The sequence below is a fragment of the Ochotona curzoniae genome, unplaced genomic scaffold (assembly GCF_017591425.1).
Source record: "Ochotona curzoniae isolate NIBS_2020 unplaced genomic scaffold, NIBS_Ocur_1.0 contig_3819, whole genome shotgun sequence".
NCBI lineage: Eukaryota > Metazoa > Chordata > Mammalia > Lagomorpha > Ochotonidae > Ochotona > Ochotona curzoniae.
Genome location: NW_024466004.1, coordinates 38,829,161 through 38,846,580, shown reverse-complemented (window position 1 = coordinate 38,846,580; position 17,420 = coordinate 38,829,161).

Here is a 17,420-nt window from a genome sequence, read left to right as displayed (position 1 = left end):
AAATATATATGCTGTTGTTACCTTGGTATAATAATGTAAAACAAAAAAAATTATTAACACTTGTTCCGAAGAGCTTTATTTCTCTGTTAAGAAAACCTCGGGTATTTTGGATTTAATATTCAAACATACATGCATTCCTTCAGAATAAAAATGAAGTTGCTATGTCCTGCCTGCTTTGGACTGTCTGATTTGAATTCATGCACAGGAAAGGCCAAGTCATTATGTAGTCCACAGAACATGTCACTAACAATAGACATCATCTCTGACTTAACCTGTCCTGAAAATAAACATCATAGTTTTCCTTCCTTCAGTCTGTACCGTTAGTCACTGCTAGCCTCAGCACTTAGAACAGTATTCTTTACTATTTGACATGAACACATCCAGCCTTCAGGACGAATTATGGAGTTTTCTCCTGACAGTCACAAGTGGTTGGAGAAGTTTTAGGTCTTTGAGAACCTTGTTATGACACAGAATCCAGAAATAAGGTTTCAGTGCACTCAAGCAAAACGGAGATGAGGAACTTTTTCAGAGTGACAATGAGTTTGGAGAAAGCATCTTACATCTAAACTCTATAAACTCTGCATCATTCTGCTGGTCCATTCTGCTGGTAAAAGCGTGTGCTTGCTTGAACATGCACGATCCTCACTTTTCAACTTCATGTGAAGAAAATGAAAAGAAATGTGAGGAAGGGCAATGGGAATGACACCAATTAAATGATTCTTTACTCGTTTGAGCTTTGCAGTAGTACCTTAATAAAATTGGTTTTCTGTATGAACATTCTCAAGGTTTCCTTAGTGTCAGGGAAGAGCTGAAGCATTTAGGAGAAATTGGCAGTTAATATAAATTCATCGGGTATCTGAAATTCACTGTGGTATGAACCTGAGATGTACCACATCTGTTCAAAAAATAAGGACTGTTCCTTGAAGGTGTAGAGGTGAAGATGGAGAAAGCATCTTACATATAAACTCCATAAATTCTGCGCCATTCTGCTGGTGCATCCTGAAGCCTTCTGATGCCCTGAGAGTAGCCAGAATCTTAAAGATGGTCACTTTTTTCAGAGTCAGGTAGCCAGTGACACCAGAAGCAATGATAAACCACAGGTGTTCCTTAACGCATGTTCGCACTGTGTCAGGCTTCCCAGATCACTAGATGCATGTCTCCCTAATGTCATTAGATTCCTGACTTGCAGTGTTTATTTCAACTGCCCATGCTTAGTCCCCACCATCATGCTGTTTTTGATTTGGTTTTCAGAGGCCAATTTCTTCTAAGTTGAGCTGGCAGAAACTTCTTTCATGTGCTTGAAAGGAGGATTACCTGGGGTTAAAAAAAATGGCTATGATTTTATTGTTCCTGAGGAACAGGAAGCAACACAGATAGACTATGAAAATGAGATGGGGCGAAGGAGGCAAAGATCTGCTGATGTCTGAATTTTATCCTCTATTTCCTGCCTCCTATTCTTCCTGCAGTCAAATACTCAAAAGAGAAATTTTTCTTGCTTAAATTGGCTCAAGCTGAATCTTTACATTTTGAAACTCAGAAAGTCCTAACAAAATCACTGTATTAGTTTTCCATTGCTGTATTGAAATCTCTGGATTTCATTAGGATGCTAGGGAAAAAAATATAATTTCCTTTGGCTCCCAGCTCTGAAGGTTCGCAGTTGAAGACCAGGCAGGTCCCACTGATGCCAGATCTGGTGCCAGCATTCTTGCTGATGGTCTTGAGGCAGTGCAGATTGTCACACTGCAAACGCACATTGGAGATATACCACAAGCAAGAAAGCAGAGAATGGCTAGGTCCAATTCTCAAGTGTTTGTAACTAACCTTTTCATAAGACCTACCTTCTAAGGGCACATACACCCACTGACCAAAGAATCTCCCACCAGGACTGCATTTTAAAACAGCTGTATTTTTTCCACTCTATCAGTATGATTTACTTATGACTTCATAGATTAAATGGCTGCATGAGTTTGGGAGCCATGTTCTATCTAAACCTCAACAATCATCATCTTTATAAATTTCTTTCCTGTAAAAAAAGAGGTAGACATGTTTCTTTTACCCACACTAATCACTGGGCTTCCTAACTTGTGCTTGTATTTCTGCTTGTGTATTATTTACTAGGGAAATTGGAGGATCTTGACTGTGGTTGCAATGGGAGACAGACTAATTTTCCTTTAAGATTCTTCTCATTGCTTTACACTTTTCTTCTTAAAATTTTAGTAAAATTTTAGTAAAATAATTGAAAAAGCACATAGTGCCTCATTTTCCCTTACTCTAGTTCATATCCCAACATACACATGCCAACATATTCCTAATTTACATTTTATCATTTGTAGACTTTAATTCTGTACAGAGCCCAAGATAAGCATTTAAAAATTGATAAAGTATAAAAGATATAGTATAAGGAGGTAGAAGCCATTAGTATTCTATTCAGTTTTTCTGACAAAAATATAAAGGGGAGATTCTGAGAGAGAGCAGCCACTTCATTCTCAATAGTATTCTCCCTAGCTTTTTCCTCACAAAACACAATTACTTTAGCTGTAAAAAATGCTGTAAATGCTGTTTATTCCTGGGAGCTATGAATTTTCTACAGCCCTATCTTATTTTCATTGTGTGTTCCTATTTTGATGTGATTAACTTGCAAAATACTACAATGTACCCATATATTGTTTGAATGCACAGTCAAATGAGCTTTGGATGCTGTTCATATGAGTCAACATTACCATCTATTTAAAGATGTCAGACCCTTCCCAGCTATAGAGATTAATTTTTTATTAAATTTTTCAATTAAAAAACTGTTGAAAATATGAGGGTATTTTTAAACATTCATGGAAAATGTATACTTTTAATTAAGTTTTTCAATTACCTTTTTGCAGTATTTTCAAATGTAATTTCTGTCTTTTATTTTTGGCTTAAAAATGTTCAGACACTAATTGTTTCTGACAGAGCTGAACAGAATGACTGTGGGGCAGAATGGGGGAGAAGGTTACAATTAAACTCTGCATTCTAGACTGGGAGCAAAGGTAACACCAATGCCACATTCTTGCTGCAGAAGTGTCATAACTGAATTGATAACTATCAATCCCTATAATTAAAAGATATGAAATCATCAGGTTAAACAAAAGCTTTCACTAGTATTAATTTCAGAGAAGAGGAACCATAATTACTTGAGATGTGATTTACTGTGGCTGTTAAGCAAACTTGACAAACGAATCTTCCTATTGGAGATTGCTTCTAATTACATTAATAAGACAATGACATTGAGAACTTTCTGACTGCAGATAAGATCAAGTACTTTGGTATTGACCTCTTTATAGCTTTGTATCCTCACAGCCTCGGTCCTTGATGCTTAGCAGCCCAATGCTTCTTGGAAAACACAAAACAACTGTATTCCTCCTGCCTTGCCTGTGAGCCACTATTTACTCCTCCCCCATCGGGAAGAGTCCCATTTTAATGGTTATGTATTCATACAGCAAGAAAAAGTACTTTTTAAAATCATCTTGGCAAATAGCGACAGCTGTCTGACTTTTTTTTTTGGTTGAAGGGGTCTGGTTGGTTGGACAAAGTCATCTAAAACATGAGGTTGCCCTAGTTAGCATGTGTCTTTCCTTCCTCCGTGAGACATCACAGCAATTGCTGCAGTGAACAGCTTTTAGTCATGAGATGACTTTCAGGATGGAAGGAAGATTTCACATAGGAGTATAAAGACTGGTTGCCACAATATGGACAGCATTATGGTATTGTCACATCATCCTTGCACTGCTGGCCTCATGATTTTGTAGGAGACAATTTCCAATATGACACTGCTTTTTATCTCTTAATTATACAAAGGCAATACCTGATTACTGGCTAGGACAAAGACAGTTCATATCCTGGCTGCTCCACTTTTCATCCAGTTCCTTTCTGATTGTGACCTGGGAAAGTAGCAAAGGATGACCCTAAGCTTTTAGACCCTGCACCAACCTGGGAGAATTCCTGGCTCCTGGCTTCAGATCGGCTCAGCTCTAGCTATTGAGGCCATTTGGGGAGTGACCCAGTGGATGGAAAGATCTCTTTGTCTCCCCTTCTCTTCATAAATCTGATCTACCTTTCCAATAAAAATAAATCAATCTGGGGCCTGGCGGGGTGGCCTAGTGGCTAAAGTTCTCACCTTGAACACGCTGGGATCCCATATGGGCACTGGTTCTAATCCCGGCTGCTCCACTTCCCATCTGGCTCCCTGCTTGTGGCCTGGGAAAGCAGTTGAGGACGGCCCAAAGGCTTGGGACCCTGCACCCGTGTGGAAGAGGTTCCTGGCTCCTGGCTTCGGATCAGCGCAGCACCGGCCGTTGCAGTCACTTGGGCAGTGAATCATCGGATGGAAGATCTTTCTCTCTGTCTCTCCTCCTCTCTGTATATCTGCCTTTGTAATAAAAAAAAATAAATCTTAAAAAAAAATAAATCAATCTTACAACCCCCCAAACCTCATTAAGTAACTATTATGTAAATCAATGCAAAGTGGTTGTAGCCTATTTCCACTGTGAAGACTAGTCTATTCATCCTAAAATAGATCAGCAGTTAATGTGTTATAGTCATCTATCAATTTTCAAAAACTATACATCAGGAATTGTCAACATCTATTCAAGATCATGATTATTGTGTATTAACCTAGATCTCTTATAAAGCATAAAGGCAAAGATCATATTTGGTTCTAATTTTAGACCTCAACAACATACATGTAGACATTAACATACACATTTCCAGTGTTTGCTTGCCACCTTGTGGCCTTCTACTCCCATGCACCAGAGGATCCAGCCATTATATGTTTATACACACACATTCAGCTTAACACTTATTTTATATGATATGAAAATTAACTGCATCTACAACCTAACTGCGGATCAACTTTATGCTAGTAAAGTCTGACAAACCAGAGCCAGATATCGGCAACTACAAATAATGCCAATTACCTAACTAAAAGTATATATGCTCTGACAAACAGGTACTGAAGAGGCTTCTGAATGCTAACTATATTACAGACACATATTTACTGAAAAGGACAAATAACATTTCTCAAAGTTACATAACTTAGAAATGCAGTGAAAATAAACTTGACCTGTAATGAAAACAGAAGTAGATTTTGCCAAAAGATATGAAGCATGAGGTCTTTGCCCCTCCGTTTGGTTCCCCCGTTAAAGGTGTGTATGAATATATCATACAAACACTTTGGACTGTACATATTTTCCTTCAAGGACTTGACTTGGAAGAACAACTTGACATATGTGCCCTGGAATGATGAGTCATGTGGTGATCACAAAAGTTGTTACTTCTAAGGTCAGCCACTTCCTTTTTAGAGTTAGCATTAAATGAGCTGATGTATAGAAGTTCAGAACAGTGACTGTGACATGACTATTAAATACTACTACGCAGACAGAGGCAGACCTCAAGTGATGGTTTTCCAAGCGTTTCAAGATTTCAGGATCTTGGAGCAAGGCACTTTGTGACTGCTGCTCTGGTGAGTGCTTCTGCATGCGAAAGACTTCAAAGCAGTGCTTGAGGCTGTTTGCCCCTTTCACTTCAATGTGCTACTTCACAAGAAAAGCTGCCCACAGAAAATGCAGCAGGGCCAGAGGCATGCTGTGCTCCAGAGTACAGCTTTAGAGGGTTTTTTTGTTTGTTTGTTTTTAAATCAGATTTTTCTGGACCAGACACAATAACCTAATGGTTAAATTCTCACCTTGTATGAGCCAGGATCTCATACGGGAACCAGCTCATGTCTCAGCTGCTCCACTTCCCGTTCAACTCCCTGCTTGTGGCCTGGGAAACCAGTAAGATGATGATCCAAAGCCTTGGGTCCCTATGCCAGTGTGGGAGAGCAGGAGGAAGCTCCTGACTTTGAATCAACTCAGCTTTGGCCCTGCACCAACACTAAAGATCCAGAAGAAGCTCCTGGCTTCAGATCAGCTCAGCTCTGGCTGCTGTGGCTACTTGGGGAGCGAACCAGTGGAATGAAATCCCTTCTCTCTGTATCCCCTTCTCTGTATATCTGCCTTTCTAATAAAAATAAATATTTTTTTTTCTAATTTTCAACAGTATCCTTCTAGGTGGCAGGGGGTGAGGGGAGGGAAATCTAGTAAGCAATACACATATAAAGCTCAATGATTACACAAAACCAAACACCATTTCATATTGGATACACACAGAACGTTCAGGCCTTTTCTGGTCTTTCTGCTTCTGGAAGAGCAACTGTTGCCTTTGATATGACTGCCTAATTATAATTTCACTGTGGTTGGGAGCTGGTATGGAATGAGCATTTTGCTGGAAGAACAATTGTTCCAGTTCCTTATTCTTGTACCAGTAGCATGAATTTTTTTTTAAAAACTATTTTTAAATTGAAGACATCAGTGTATGCCCTGAGTTATGACAGAACTTATTCTATAAGTTGTTTTGTACAACTTCCTGTATCAACAATGAAATCCTACAACCTTCTATTACCTAGCACTTCGATCCTTTACCCTACTTTAAAATTGCAATGCCAATACCAAGCCCAGTAGAGATACTCTTTGAACTGGGTTCAAGAGATTTGTTTCATAGCACTGTTGTTATAAGTCATTAAATTTCCTCATGTCTCTGTTTTAAAAATACAATTGCTAATTGGGGCAAAAGATGACATGAGGGTTCAATGTCAAAGACTCTGAAAGATGATCCAAGTGCAACCGTGTAGTAAAATCTTTTGAATGCATGCATCCTTGAGAAATAATTTTGTAATGTTTTAGTTCAGATTTTTTAGTCATAGTATGCAGACTCAATGAGCATACTTTTAAAGAATGGTTTTGAAATTTTCACATAAATCAAAGGTAATGATTTTATCAGCCTTTCAGGTGTTGGACATAGTCAACCAATTGCAATCAGTTGCTGAAGTTGCCTTCTTTGGACTTTTAAACATGTTGGAGATACATAAGAGAATGACTTCTTGTGTTACAACCATCCGCCATTTCCCCAACAAAATCTTAGGTTGTCACAGTGGTGGTGAATACCTTAAAGGAGTGAAATGACTTGCCAAGATAGGAGCCCCTCTTTCAAGCATAACTAATAGATGCCTGTTTCCAGTGAAGAACTTCCTTATGTGATCTGCTCAAGAATAGCTGCGAAACCCTGTGTTCTTAAAATATCAACATGAACCCTTATTGCTCTAAAGAAACCTTGGTATGTGCGAGCACTTGTTAAACCTACGCTGCAGAAGGGAATTTGTACTGGTACAATTAAAAGCTGCTTAAATGCAATCTGTATCGTAATGTATCAAAATGTCATGAACATTTTTTTTCTAGAGAAAAAGAATCATGAAGCTGAAAGCAGCAAACAAAACAAACTGTGGCTACATGTTCAGTTAAAGCCCTTTGAAGTACACTAACTGAAGTAGAGAGCTGGTCCAAATCTGCTCAACCCCAGGACAACCACTTGTCATTCCCAATTCTTGTCTTAAAACCCTATGACTTAAGAATACAAACTGCACCTCTTCATGCTAAAAACTCTAGCCAAAGTAGGCATAGACGGGAAAATCCACAACATAATCAAAGCAATTTATGAAAAACCCAACGCCAGTATCATACTGAATGGAGAAAAGCTAGAACCCTTCCCACTGAGATCTGGAACAAGACAAGGGTTCCCGCTATCACCACTGCTATTCAACATAGTCCTAGAGGTACTTGCAGAGGCCATAAGACAAGAAAAAGAAATCAAAGGCATACGTATAGGAAACGAAGAAGTCAAGCTTTCACTATATGCAGATGACATAATCCTATACATAGAAAAACCAGGAGACTCAATACAGAAACTGCTAGAACTTATACGAGAGTTTGGCAGAGTGGCGGGGTACAAAATTAACGAACGAAAATCAACAGCCATAGTGTACGCAAATAACACCAAGATGGAAGAAAATCTAACCAACAGGATACCATTCAAAATAGCTGAGAGAAGTATGAAGTATTTGGGAATAAATCTAACCAAAAGCGTAGGAGACCTATTCGAAGAAAACTACAAACTATTTAAAAAGGAAATTGAACAAAACCTCAAAAGATGGAACAACATCCCGTGCTCCTGGATAGGCAAAATCAATATCATTAAAATGTCTATACTGCCACAAGCAATATACATTTTCAATGCAATTCCAATCAAATTGCCCAAAACATTCTTCACGGAACTGGATACAATGATTCAAAAGTTCATCTGGAAACACAAAAAACCACGAATAGCTAGAACCATCCTGAAAAATAAGAAGTTAGCAGGGGGAATCACAATCCCGGACCTCTGGACATACTATAGAGCAGTGGTTATCAAAACAGCCTGGTACTGGCACAAAGACAGAAAGGAAGATCAATGGAATAGAATAGAAGCTCCAAAAGGGAACCCACACAAATACAACCAATTAATCTTTGACAAAAAGACCAATGACAACTCAAGCAAGTGGGAAGGCCTCTTTAGTAAATGTTGTTGGGACAACTGGCTGATAGCCTGTAGAAACAAAAAGATAGACCCACATCTATCACCATACACCAAGATCCAATCTACATGGATAAAAGACCTAAACCTACATCCAGAAACCTTCAAACTCTTGCAAGAAAATGTAGGAAATACCCTGCAAGACCTAGGAGTAGGTCCCAACTTTCTAAGAAGGACACCAAAAGCAATAGCAGTTGAGAACAGAATAAACAAATGGGACCTCATCAAACTAAGAAGCTTCTGTACAGCAAGGGAAACAATCAACAAAGTAAAAAAGCAACCCACAGAGTGGGAGAAGATCTTTGCACACGATATAGGCGATAGGGGGCTAATTTCCAGGATATACAAAGAACTTCAAAACAACCAAAAAACCAAAACGAACAAGCCACTCAAGAAATGGGCACGGGAAATGGGCAAACATTTCACAAAGGAACAAATCCAAATGGCAAACAAACATATGAAAAAATGTTCCAGCTCCCTAGCAATAAGGGAAATCCAAATTAAAACATCGATGAGGTACCACCTAACACCAGCAAGATTGGCCCACATAAACAAGAACACCAACGACGCTTGCTGGCGAGGATGCGGGGAAAAGGGAACCCTACTCCACTGCTGGTGGAGCTGCAAATTGGTACAGCCTCTATGGAAATCAGTCTGGAGAACACTCAAACAACTCAAAATCTGCATACCATATGACCCAGCAATAGCACTCCTAGGAATATATCCAAAACACCTGTTTTACGACAAACCAACATGCATCCCTATGTTCACTGCAGCACAATCAGTAATTGCGAAAACATGGAAGCAACCGAAATGCCCATCAGCAGAAGATTGGATAAGAAAGCTTTGGTTCATCTACTCCATGGAATACTACTCAGCTATTAAAAAAAACAAAATGCAGTTCTTTGTGGCTAACTGGGCACAACTGGAAACTATAATGCTAAGGGAAATGAGTGAATCCCAAAAGATTAGATACCACATGTTTGCCTTGATTTAACGTGTAATTTTTGTTTGGTTGTTTGTTATTTTTTGAACCTGTCATTGATACTGTCTCAACCAGATGTCTCGAAGAATGGAACTTGCATTATTTTTAACATATTGTTTACCCAATACTATGTCAATTAATTCCATAATGTTGTATAATGATACTGAGGCCTTGTTGGGGCTTTTAACTGACCGGATCTTTACTCTGTTAGACCTATCTTCAGACCATAGAAGGTCTCCCCAAGAGGCCACTGAACTTATCTGGACAATAGGACACGGAACTTTATGCTAGGCATGTGTTTGCAAGCAATGAATCTCAACTGAACTTGATCTATGGTTATGCAACAAGGTGGAGGAATCCACCATGGGGGGAGGGGTGTGGGAGGGGTGGGGGGGAATCCCCAGCGCCTATGGAGCTGTACTACATAATACAATGTAAGCAACAATAAAAAAAAAAAAAAGAATACAAACTGCAGTGAAGAGTCATAGTACACAGTCTTCTTGCTCTTTTGCTTATGCTATCCTCATCAATATTCATCTTCTCCCTGTCTCCAGACTGGATTCCACAAGTTCTCTTTTAAACCATATAAGTTATATATCAATGAGTTAAAAAATGAATGTTTCTTACAAATCAGCTAATATTTCATAGCCGGCTGAATTCTTTTCAGATACTATGGCAATTTTCACACTGCCGTCCAGCTAAAATACTGTCACATTTCGTTGCCTATGTTCCATATGAAAGCATTTATAAGAGATTTACAAGCGTGTGGATAACTGGAATTAAAAGGGAATGCAAATGCCCCATAAAATTCTTGAAGTACCCTGTACAAACCATGGAATCACTTTTCCTGGTTACCACTCTTAAAATGAAGAATTAGCACCTGACTTATTAAGAATGGAAATGCAATGACAGTTATCAGCAGTGTCTAACACAAAGCAGTGATCAATAAATGTGAAATTACTATTCCCAGCCAGACCACATACTTGGAACTTCTATATGAAAAGATCAAACATAGCTGAGTATTGTCAAACAACAGGCTAAAAGAATTCAGTTGTAAAAGTTGATCTTTTCTCTGGGCCAGTAGAGAACACTATTACTCTAGCTTCATTCTTACTGTACAAATTCTTCTATTATTCTGCCCATGCCTTCCAATCACGTTCTCCATTCTCTTGAAAAAGGGTTATGCACTACCAACTTCTTATGTGAACCTGGATGTCCCAAGAATCTGGGAGCTATTTACCTAAATGCCTTCTATCTACCACACAATATGGAAGCAATGATCTGTTAGACCTCTTAACTTGGGGTTTGATCACAGTAGACTAGAATTGTCAAATTCAAAAATGCTTACCTGTACCTTAATTCGACAATTTACCCACATGGTTTAGTTTGAGACACTGCAAGCTACAATATTCCTAAGATCCTAAACATTTCAGTGTCCAATCTTTCATATCTAATTCTCAGCTTTATTTCCACCAAACTCTTGCTCTGGTGACTCTAATACCTCCAAAGTCCTTTTCTTCTGTGCTCTAGCTTTGTTTCCTAGTATACTCAAGGGAAATTTACTGATGCACTACTTCTACCAGGACTGTGCACCTGAACTGGGGAACACTGAACTGATGACATTACAGAGCATTATGCACTACTACTGAGGCTTTGAATGTGGGAAAATGGCATATTTAAGAGTTAGGTGAGCAACAATCCCTATGGGTTCCTGCTCCCTTTCATCTCAAACTTTAACCATTTAGTTTTATACTATTCAAAGGCTAGTTGTTGAGTGTTCTCTTTTCTTCTTTCCTGACAAGAGTTCAACATTTCTACTGAACAAAATTAGTTTAAAAGATAGCCTGTAAACTTTGTAATGTTTATGGTTTCCATTTTTATTCTTGGAACCATATTCCATCTACAACTGTACTTCAAATTTTACCTGACAGTAGTTCACTATTTATTATGTTCAGTTAAACAAAGGGAAAAGTGTTAAGTATCCACCAGTCTACAAAGATCAATGACCACAACAGCTAATTGTAACAGACTCAATTCTAAGTTGATCTTCCAGTGACTCTTTACATGATCATCTCTGATTTACCAATTTCCCTCCTCTGGCTTCCCTAATGGTTTGTATCTCCACTCCATTTCCTGCTTCTCGCCTTCCCAAGTTGTCTTTACTGGTCTTTTCCACCAATGCAGTATCCTTTCCTATAAACTTTCCACACCTTCATCCTTCCCTATGCTGCCCCAGCGTAAAAGCTTCAAACTCAAAAGGGAGACTAGGAAGTATGGTTACCTCTTAAGAATCCTGTCTATTAAATAATGAAATCTGATCTCCTTATATATTAAGAAAAAAAAAATTTTAATGCAAACTCCTATTTAGTTTAGGTCTAAAGGATGATTTCACTTCTCCCTTCAGTCCCAACAAAATATATTAGCACTTGCCCTATATCCCAGGATGTGGGCTAAATGCTCATGAAGCTTTTTAAAAACAAACACCAAAAAGGTATTTGACTTTAAGCTGAAGTCCAGAACTGTGGTTTTTAAACTCCTATATTACTCATCCTACCTCTCTACCAGGGAGTTAGCAAGAACTTCAACATTAATCTTCCCTTTATCTATTCCTTCTATGTTATCCTGGTAAACAGCACAAATACTCAGAAATACTCAAATCAATAGCACATTAGCCACTTAAAGCACCTTCCCATGACATCCTTCACTAGCAATCACAAAACTGCTCCTCTCCAGTCTTCCCTGAATAAATACTTTTCCAACACTGATTCAAACTGAAACTCCAAATTTTCTTAGTTTTCCCCGTTCCTTCCTTGCCTGCAACGAACAAGTACTGTGACACATCATATGTCTCTCAAGTCTACGTTTTGCTAGAAGTACTTTACTCCAACTTAACACCCTTTATTCCCTGGATAGTCTAAGTAGCATACTTGAATTATCAACTGGAATTCTTGCTTACCAAAGTGAACTTTGAGGAACTTTAAGTCTAGGAATCACATTCTTAACCTTCTTTTCCCCCCAATAAGTGAACTCTCAACTCTTCCCTCCAATTTCTGCCATTTCTAATGTATGAATTCATTCTCAAGAAAAAAAAAATCCAGCACAATTAGGCTTTTCAAAACACTATTTGGATTGTTCCTTAACCACTTTTAAGTCATAGCTTCATGAACGGCAAAGCGTTTTCTGATAAACTATTGCTATCAGTTTTTTACATGTTATTCTCTTGGCCTGGTTTTCTCTTCCTCACTCACTTAATACAGTTTATAATAAATTACTTTCTCCTCACAGGTAATGTAGTATCAGTGTTACCTTACTAGACAGGTTTATATTATTCTTCATACTTTCACAGCACTTCACAATAACTGCAACTCAACTCTGAGTTCCACGTGATTTAGAATTTTATATTTCTTTTTATCCATTTAAACACTGAATACTGCATCCAAAGTACTGTACTAGGCACTGGGCAGATTGGTGCATGACTTAACTAGAAAGGATTCTGCCATTGTGAAGCGTGTATTAGCACAAAGAAAAAGCAACAGAGGAAAAACAAATACAAAAGAATTGAATATGTTAACAAATAATTATCAATCAAGGCATTAGAAGTCTAAAACCTGGAAAATGAGCAAACTGGAGCATGACAAGAACATTTCAAGCAGAAGAAAACAGCTAACACAAAGGCCTTAGAGATGTGAATATGCCTGGATGGTTTTAGGAACTCAAAGGAGACCGATATGGATAGAACAATGAAGAATAGAGAAGTAGTTAACAAGGTGTGCCTAGTCATATAGCACAGCAGAAAATGTAATTCTATTTGAAGTGTATTTACTGTAAAGATGAGAATTTTTAAAAGCAATTAAACCTGAGAAACAATCTACCCTAGCAGTTACATCATGTGGGACAGCTACATCCCATATTGAAGTATCTGGGTTTGAGTAATGGATTCACTCTGAACTCTAACTTCTGCAAACACGCCCCCTTCAAGCACCTGGGTGCCTGCAGCCTATGTGGGCTTCAGATTGATTTCTGCAAACTTGGTTTTGGCCTGTCCTAGTCCTGACTGTTGAGATTTAGGGCAGGAGCCATAAGACATCTATCTGTAGCTTTGCTTTTCAAAGAAATTTTTTTCTTAAGATTTATTTTTATTGCAAAGTCAGATATACAGAGAGGAGGAGAGACACAGAGAAAGATCTTCCGTCCAATGATTCACCCCCAAAGTGACTGCAATGGCTGGTGCTGCACCAATTTAAAGCCAGGAGCCAGTAATTTCATCCAGGTCTCTCACGTGGGTGCAGGGTCGCAAGGGTTTGGGCCATCCTTGACTGCCTTCCCAGGCCACAAGCAGGCAGTGGCACGGGAAGTGGAGCTGCTGGGATTAGAACCAATGCCCATATGGGATCCCTGAAGGTTCAAAGCAGACCTTAGATGCTAGGCCATCACATCGGGCTCTCAAAAAAAACAAAAGTCAATTTGGCTCTTGATGGGGAATGTCTCAGTGAAACACAGTAGGGAAAAAAATCAATGGTCTAGCCAAGAGATTTTGGTGATTTGGACTACAGTAAGGATAACATGGAGAAAAGCTCATGTTTCCTTTATACTTAAAAGCTACAGGAGACTGTAGTAGTGACTATGCACAAGGAATTAACATAATGTTATGATCAACATCGAACAGCTTGGACAGGGCCATTGAGAAAGACTGAAAACAGGGTGCAGAAAAAAATGTTTTGCATAAATATGCTTAAATACAAAACAGGCAGTTCAATAACACTTAGGTCGAACTAGAGAGTTTGATCTTATAGGCATAAATTTAGATGTGACATATGCACTTGTAATGTTTAAACTCCAAAGGCTTGACTATATAATCCAAGAGTATAGAATGATACACTGACCCAGACATCAAATTAATGACTTAAAGATGAGGCAGCTGTTTTTCAGCCAGAAAGGATGAGAAAACCAAGGAAAAATGTGAAAAACAAAACAAACAGTAGAGCTTACTGAACACTCCAGAGGCAATGTATGAGGAAAAGGATCCAGTATGGGCTGGTGTTGCAGCAAATCAGCTTAAGCCACTGGCTGTAGTGCTCACATTCCATGTGGGTGCTGGTTCAAGTTCTGGCTGTTTCTCTTCTAACCTACCTCCCTGCTAATGCCCAAGCCCTCAGGTCCCTGCATTCAAAGGGAAGCCTGGATGAAGCTCTTGGATCCAGGCTTCGGCCTAGGCAGAATCTGGTTGTTGCAGCCACTATGGCGGGTGAAGAAACAAATGGAAAAATTTTCTGTCTCCCTAAGGCTGCTTTCCAAATAAACACACAAATCAACAAACACGGGAGATGCGCGGGATCCTGTGAAGAGCTGTAGTTATCCACAAAGTGGTAGAAAATGAGAAATGAAGAAAGGGAGTACATGTAGCAGCCACTCGATTGCTGTCATTGGGATGGAATACATGACTCCACAGTTGGCTCAAATAAAGTATCCTTCTTCCCACCCTTTCAGAAATAATAAGGTCTATCCATAAACGGTAGGGCAAGAATGTAAACAGGAATGTTGGTAAATTAAAGTTCTAGAGAGGCGTACATAGTAGGTGTAGAATCAATTAGGGCTGATTTTTATGATTTTTAAAAAAAATGTATGCAGACACATAAATATTATGGTGAAAACGTAAGATTTCTGTCAAGTTTTAAAATTTTCTCATTAAAATACTATAATGCAGTGAAGAAAACTATAAAAAAAACCTGCCAGTTTTAAGTCTACTTAGGTTTTGAGATTACTACTCTATAATCTGCCTCCTACAATATTCTTCCATTCAAATGCTCAATATTTGACAAAATGTTTTCAGATTTCTCCAAGATCATGGATGGGGACAAGGTATTTGCAAAGGAATACCTTCAGATGTGAACAAATGTCTAAGCAGAACTATGTGAGGATAAGAGCTGATGAAGAGTTAGCAAGCTGTCATGATGAGACAGATGTCCTTTTTTGTTGTTGGCGAAGAAATCCTGAGCAAGTGAGGCCCGCCTCTCCCCACCCAACGGCAACTGGAGGTCAGGATTTTGGAGTGACATGCTTTGATTAGAGTAGGCACAGGGCTCCCATTCATGCAGGAAGCCACACCTAATAAGCAAGACCACTAGGGTAAACTTGTACTACTATGTTTCTCATGGAGGAAACAGATAATAACAAATACAAAACACACTATTATGCAGAACAGGCAGGCAAATCTGAGTGTGATCTAGGTCTCTATCATGAAATTTGTTAGGTAAGAAACATTTGAGAATTGATAAGAAAACAGCCATATAAACAAGGGGAATAAGCCAAATGAGAGAGCGCTCTTATGTGTAAAGGTTTTTAGATGGAGACACATATTTAGTGTATATTCAATGGAAAATGGCAAACAGCAGGAAATGGGGTTAGAATCAGAATATTTGAAGAGGCTGACAAGGGCTTTGAACAAGGAGTCAAGAATTTAATCACATTAGTATTTTTTGAATATAGGGTAAAACATAAAACATCAACATAAGAAATCAATTTATAGACAAATCAGATTGGTTACAGCTTTTAAACAGTGACACAGGTGAATTGGTGTATTACTATTGGTGTTATCGGTCCTAGCTAAAAAAATGCCATTTTAGATCAGTGTTTCCCCAAAGTTCACTCCTTAGAATACTAATTCAGGGGGATACACCTATATAACATCACTTAAAAGTGCTTTCCTAGACAGGAAAATTCACAGTTCAAAGTAAACTAGGCTACTTCTCAGCATCTTTGATAACAAGTACACTTTTCTAACACCATTAGCATTATTTTTATTCAGGCTCCCATTACTTTGTTTTTGCCTGTTTCAACTCTCCCTGATACTCTATCTTATCTGTCTATCCTATACACACAGTAGCAATAACCTAAAGCTGGTAGATTAAATCATTCAACCTAAATGCATTCAAGCCACTTTTTCAAAAAAGGGAGTTAAATACAGTAAACAAGGCCTTCATGATGTGCACTGTGGATTGTCGCAGCTATTGCAACTTCCCAATTTTTCTTATGAACCACTTGAAATATTCCAATTGTCTAGTGTTTCTTCATAATATCCAATTCTAGACTCTGTAGCTTCTTCTGATCTAAAGACAACTTAGTTTTCAAGACTTAATTTCTCTATCATGCATTTTCACACCTATCTCTTTTCTCAAAACATCGCATTCATTTTTAGTCTGTAGTTGTATTCACATATTTTAAAGAATTTTATACATGGGGCCCAGTGCGGTAGCCTAGTGGCTAAAGTCCTTGCCTTGCATTCGCCAGGACCACATAAGGATGTAAGTTTATGTCCCAGCTACCCACTTCCCATCCAGCTCCCTGCTTGTAGCCTGGGAAAGAAGTTGAGGACGGTACTAAGCATTGGGACCCTGCATCAGCGCGGGAGATCCGGTACAGGCTCCTGGCTTCGGGTTGGCACAACTCTGCAGCTGCTTGGGGAGTGAATCATCAGACAGAAGATCTTCCTCTGTATATCTGACTTTCCAACAACTATATATATATATATATACATATATATATATCCACACACACCTATATATATATAGATATATATACACACACACCTATATATATAATACCTGAAGCAAGTATCATCATTTACAATTAAAACCTGTTTAGTGAAAAATCTATCTTGGGGTGTATGTTAGGTCCAGCACTTTAAAGACACCAAAATCAGGATATCCATATCCCAATAGGCTTTAACTGCTGGCTCCAGGTCTTGTCCCTGCTATTGTAAACCCTGAGAGGTGGTGGAGGTGGTTCCCTATCACCTGTGTGGGAGACATGGGTTGAGTTCTCTGATCGTGGCTTTAACTTGCTCAGCTCTGGTCATCATGCACATTTTGGGAGAATAAACCAACTGATGAGAGGTATATGCCTCACAAAAATTTTTTTAAAATTTCTTTTAAATCTGTTTAGTTTTTTAAAAACCAATAAT